The sequence below is a fragment of the Ciconia boyciana genome, chromosome 7 (assembly GCF_034638445.1).
Source record: "Ciconia boyciana chromosome 7, ASM3463844v1, whole genome shotgun sequence".
NCBI lineage: Eukaryota > Metazoa > Chordata > Aves > Ciconiiformes > Ciconiidae > Ciconia > Ciconia boyciana.
Window position 1 is genome coordinate 19,137,150 of NC_132940.1, and position 6,682 is coordinate 19,143,831.

The following is a 6,682-nucleotide window of genomic DNA, read 5'->3' on the forward strand; positions in this document are numbered from 1 at the left end:
GGAACCAAGATTTGTTTAAGTTTAATTGCATTATTTGAGATGTTTATAAACTGAATGTGAATCTCCTATCATGAGAGTTGCAATTAGAAGAAACTGCACAGAAATGACATTGCTACAACACATGTTCAGCAGTCGTGAGGCCGCAGCTGGATTACTGTTAAGTTCTGGACACCATGGTATGACAAGGATATTAATAAATTGGAAAGAAATAAAAAACGGCAGCGGAAAGCAGCATGGACTTGGAAAGATGAAGAGAAACTGATACCTAGAATCCTGAGAACAGAATGCTGGGAGCAAATCTAAATATATCTGTGTATCCAGCATAGGGAAGACTAGCTTATTCTTGACTAGCTTATTCTCAGTACTAAGCCAGGCTAGGTGAGGAAATTGTGGCATGGGTTAAGTTTATGATATTTTTCCTAGTTGTAAATGATAATTAGGAAACAGGAGGGCATTTTATTAAGAGTGGCTGAGGAAACACCTGCAAAACAGCAACAAAGTTTTTCTGGATAACACTGATAATAAGGGATAAATGAAATTCTAAATTCTACTGAGTTTGTAGTCCTATCACTTTTGAGACTGGACTCAATGAAGTGTTTATTTAAAGCAAAATACTATGTGGATAAGAAAATAAGTGGGACATCAATATTCTGTCTGACAATATTCAATATCCTCCTTATTTTATATATTTGCCTTATCTAGAGTTTACATACTCTCTGCTCTCCAGAAAGTAAACACAATGTGGAACCAATATACAGCCAAGACTTCCTGTGCAGGTGCAAAAGGCTCCCCTGAATCCTTGAGTGGCCTCGTGAGGCCACCAGGTGTGATGGGATCCTAAAGTGTTTCCGTAACTGCCCACTATCCAGCCGAGTTCCTATGGTCAGGAGCTATGTTGGACCTTAAGGTAGAACATGAAGGACATTTTTCATTCCAGGGTGCCTCTGACACAGGTAATCTAGCAATCGGTGCATTGTGGTTTTGCAGGACTGAAACACACATCAAACTCCCGGTGCGCTTTGTAATCTGTCCTGGCTACAGTGAAACATATTATTTTGGATATGACTGCCAAGCAAAAAAATATTTCCTTTACAAAGATGATTTATTTTCCTAGCTTCTACTACAAAGAAAAAATCTTTACAGCTTGCCCCAAATGTTTGGTGGTGATGCAGAGGTATGTTCCTCTTCTGAGCTAGATGACATATGTAAAAGAAAGTGTTTTCATTTAGCAGGGCACACCTGAAATTTTCCTACCTCCTGAAGGCAGAGTGCACAAGACAACAGAAGTAAAAAAAACCCCAGTTTTCTCTGATTCATTCAATTTATCACCACATTTCAAAGACACTTCGGCTATGGGGAGAAAATGACTAACCATTGAAGGCACTTAATAGAACAACAGCATTTTAAAGGAAATTAATACTTAATGGCTTCATGAATTCCTATTCTATAATGAAACAATATATCTCAATTGGTAGGCTTATAGCAAGGACAATTCTCTGAGACATTACTCAAGCAATGTTCTTACTGCAGCATAGTTGTAAATGGGGGGGAGGGGGGGAGGGTTGTATGTTTTTTTTTCTAAAGCACATAGTGAATTTTTCTACTAATGTAGCCACAGCATGTTCACTTCAAAGTCCTCTTGTACTTTTTCCAACAGACAGAACATGGACCAGGTCAGTGGCAGTACATATGTGGTTCATACTCCTTTCTGCTGCTGTGTTCCTGGCTAGCCAGTTCAAGGGGTAGTAAATATTTAAATTGGCAGCCTGCACACAGTGGGTGGAAACTGGATAGTCCCTTTGATCGTATGCTTATGAAGGCCAGCATATAGAGTTTTGTTACTCTGGTAACAAAAAATTTCTGGTACCACTGAGGTGAGGGTCCAGTAAACTGGGTATTTTGCACCAGATAACCAAGGATTTTTAAATGTGCCTGTTGTATACTTAATGCTGCCTCTCCATGACTCAGCCCTTTTTACTTTCATGTCCTTTGACTCTGCAAGAATATGATCCCTATACAATGCTTTATTGTATCATGTTAAAAACTAACCACTATAAGCATTCCTGAGTATCCCCAGAGTGTTGTTTATTCCATTTCTGGAAAGACTTAAATCCTCCTGTGGGGATATGGCAGGGAAGAGGGTGGTTTTGTTACATGTTATTTGCTTTCTTGCATAAAGTTCTTCCATAGTTTTCAGAAGAGTCAGATTTTAATCTAGCCCTAATTATACCTTTTTTTCAAAACTACTAGTGCTAAGAAGTGTTTTACCTAAGGTATCCATTCAATCCATGTCTTTTATGTGGCATAAACAAACTACTTGCAACAAATAATGCATGATTAGTTTTACTTCTTAACGTGAAGAGATAGGCATGTAGCCTAACAATTGGAATATTTGAAGAAAATTAACTTTTTATGAGGAAAGGTTATATAATTTGGTTTAATGAATGCCATAGGTCATGTCTAGCAGGAGGCAGCTCATTGATAAAATCTCTCTTGTATTTTCCATTCCTGTTTCCTCTCACCACCTCTCCCAAAAAATCCTACCAGAGGATCAGATTCCTGCACTCTGTGTTGCTGTAAGGTATTTGTCTTTAATGATTCTTTTGCTGCTTTGAATGTTACTGTGTGTTACGTGCAAACCACCAATTATTTCCATTTCCAATTGTCCTATGGGTCCTTTCTCGAGTCCTGCTTCTGTTCTACTGTCCATTTGCTTGTTTCAAAGATCTCAGTTTCCTTATCAAAACCTCTCACTTGGACTTGGCAGCGTAGGTAAAAAATTCTAGAGTTCTCTGTAGCATTTAATTTTTCTTGTCCATAGTCTTGTTTTACCTAATCTGGGAATACCAATTTCAAATGAAAGAGGAAGTCTAACTTCTGCTGAAATTTCTACTACGTGTCTATGCACCTGTCTGTCTTGCACTGGAGGAAAGTGCTGAAGTGAGACAGTAACACCAAACTCAGAGGACACAAAATGCTACAGACAGCCTTTTTCTCGCTTCTAAAAAAATCAACATCTTTTTGTTTCACCAGATTCATATGCAGCTATAAAATTTGTTTCAAAGTTGCTTTCAAAACTCCCCCAAAAATTATTCTGCCTTCTGATTGCCAGCCCACTCCTACAGGCTGCCTCAGCTACTCGTGGGGCTCCTTCCACATCCCAGAAGTGAGGGGACTACGATAGCTGACTTATTGCAGGGGGGTACAAGACTCAGATCAGGGATCTTTTTGTTCCATTAGTACTTTTTGTTTTAATGGATTGAACTAAGGTAGTTTACCATGGACAATTCACCACAGCACAGAATTGTCCTGCACGCAGCTTATAGCCAAGCAGTTACTGCCTGCTGGGATCCTTCGCACGTGCAATCTGGCATATGTTTTCCATTGCGGGTCTGCTTGCAACTAGCTCTGTAACTTGAGTCACATTCATTACAGCTGCTTCATGAAAAAACAGTACGTAGTTTGAATTTATAGGTATTTACCCCAGTTATCTTTGTAAAAATCACAGTATTCTGGAATATTCCCTTACAGGTAGCCCATTCTGGGAGGGGAGAGAGGTTCGAGTTACCTCCTGATTGCTATGCTTTTCTTTTGCTAAAAATCAATGATCCGATTAATTTGATGCATTATGACTTAGATATGGTAAATCTCCTAACAAACAGCCAGCAAAACGAGGACTGCAGAATCCCTGGTAAATTATTTTGGACACGGATGCAAATATACTGGACCAACAGTGCTCCAGAACTGCATTCCCTGGCCTTCTTTCAGAGCTTATAAAATGAGACTTAATCTAGGGCTTTTCCTTGAAACGTTCCCATGAAGATTCATCACCTACAAATTTCACAGAGCACATAAAACTGATTAATAAAACCTACTGTTCCTAGCCATTTTGGATCTTAATAAATTTGGTAGGGCATTACTGTGCCACTTCAGCTGATTGCTGCTCTCACACCACCTTTAGAACTGCATACTGATCCTTGGAGATAAGAGTATAATCTGGTCATGCTTCACTCCACCTACAGCCTCCCAGTAAAATTTGAGGCAAAAAATTAAAATTACTCTACCAAACCCATTATTTTTCAAGTACTGACTGACCATAATCACACTTTGTGAGATGGTATTGTTTTGTTCTATCATGTACTAATTATTCAAAAGAGGTTGCCATACCATCGTGCTTACAACTTGCTGGTTTTAACCCTGTAATATTTGTATATCAGGGCCGTGAAATGCTGAGACACACCACACATTTAAATTGTAGCTACAACATCTATATGTCAGTTTTAAGTGCCTCAGTACATGCTAAGCTTTGGCATGCAAACCTGAAAATTAGATTTACCACACAACTTTCAAATATTAATGTCACTCATCCCCTATTGCTACTATCAGCCTAAGTTAAATGCTAATTTGCAACATTCAAAGGACTCTCGATATCCAGGGGAAAAATTCAGTGCTGTGATTCAGCCACGTGCATGTTGTTTGGGTTAATCCCAGCACGTCTATTTTGTATCTTCCAGTGCAACAAACTGGAGTTTGGAAAAATAATTCCTCCTCATGATTTTACTGGAAAGTATGAGAAAGGCTTCTGTAAAAACTAGGACTACATTAAATAAGAGGTCAAAAGAAAAATTCAGGTAGCACAAGAAACACACCTGGAATCATTACAGATGGTGCGAGGGGAGTGCTCACCTCTTCGAACAGGACAACTCTGATCAGCAGGGGCCTGAGATGGCTTCACAGCCTCATTCGTGCGTGCATGTGTGTTTCAAAAAGCGCTGTTAGGTGCCGAGGCAGGGGTAAGTCAGCTCTAGATGGCTGTGCTTGTTCTCTTAGCTTTATGTGCCTGGATGGCAGGCATCCCATGCCCATTGCTTCCTGGAAGTCTGCTAAGGAAGGGATGGAGGAAAGCGGGGACATAGTGCTAAGCTACCTCTGCTAGTTTCAGTGTTTGGGGCAGGGGCAACTCATGGTCCCAAAAGCACTGCAGCTGCCACAGTTTCAAGTGTCCCGTATGACTGAGCAAGGGAGCTGCGGATGCAGAGGAGCAGCGTCGCTGGCCGCAGGATCTCAAGGTGGTGGTTACCAGGAGGGCAGCTCTTCCAGGGCACCACTTATGACCCAGCAGAAGAAACCATTCTTCAACAGTTAACATTGGTCCAAATAATCAGCTCCAGCAGCTACTCAGACCTGGAGAACATCACAGCGCTGCATGCGGGTGTTTCCTCACGCCTGGGGCCACGCAGGGTTTCGGGGCAGGGGCTGCAGGTGCGGAGGCAGCGGCAGGGAAGTGCCCTGCTGGGGCATCCCCTCTGCCCACCCGGCCCCCAGCTCAGCAGGAGCAGCCGCCGCCTCCCCGACGCCATCGAGCCCTGCACACAACATGAGCAGCAACCCTCCCTTTCTCTTCCCACTAATCTTTTCCAGTTTATAAAATTGACAAACAGAGGGTAATAGATGGCTTTTAAAGATATGCAGCTTATTTATCAGGAGGAATGGAGTTGGATACAGCAGCACAGGATTTTTTCCTTATCAAAACAGACAAAGAAGTGAAAGATGGATGCTACCAGATACCACAATAAATTCCAATTCCCATCAAACAAACTGTAATGAGTCATTAACATCCCCCCACTCCGATGGAGGGAGATCTTGTTGGTCTCCGCTCCTACACTGGGTTGACATTTTTTCTTGAACTGCTCCACATAGTTAACAGAAACATACCATTTTTTGTTAAGCCTTATTTCCCTTGGTTCAGAAATAAGTCTTTCCAATAGCAACAAGCAAAATGTGTTTCCCCCCTGCTTTGACTTCTACATTCTCCTTCCCAGAAATTAGTTTATCAAATTTATAACATGTAATTAAGTATACCAGACCTAAGCACAGGAGGGATCTATAACAACTCTTCCAAAACTTGCTGGTGACCAAAGAGAAGAGTCCTCCAAGTTGAGTTCCTTCATTTGGGTGGAACAAAGCAACAGTTTCCACTGCCTGGGAGAACAGAGCTCATCCAAAAGGCTTTGGACTAGTGCTGTTTTGCCAGTAGCTTTTCAGGTACAACATCAGTGTCAGGGCAAGAATGTAATTTCCTCCAAGCATTTTCAGGCACAGTTCTTCTCAAAAGATTATCTTTGACCCTGCTATCAGCTAGGACAACTGAGATTTTAATTCATAACTTTATTATAGAAGAATATATAGAATATATGTACACATGCTATTCCAGCTAATAACCAGCATGAGTACAGAAGGAGTCTAGACAGGCAAAAACCAGAAGAAAATAGATGAGATGGAAACACACAGGAGGAGCAGCAACACAGTGAAATGGGACTGGAATTCCCTCCAAAAGGAAGAGACATTTGTTTTCATAGCTTGGAGGAGTAAGAAGGAACAAGCCCACTGCAAGTTTTCACAGCCAGAGTCCCTCAGCTAATTGCATGAATACTGGTCAGCCTACGCACTGAAGTTATTACTGAGCACACTACACTGTCTGAAAGTGAAAAGAGAACACTAAGCATTTTGTAGGCTGTTTGTGTGCTGGGGCAGGTGTGCACGCAGCAGCCCTGCAGTTGCCATCCCTTGCTCGTCCAGACTGGAGGCTTACATGAACAAGCTACAGCTCCCTTTTAGGCTGGGGCGCCCAAGGTTCCCCCCTCTGCAAACCTAGCAGACGGAGAGAAAGAAAAGGAAGAGA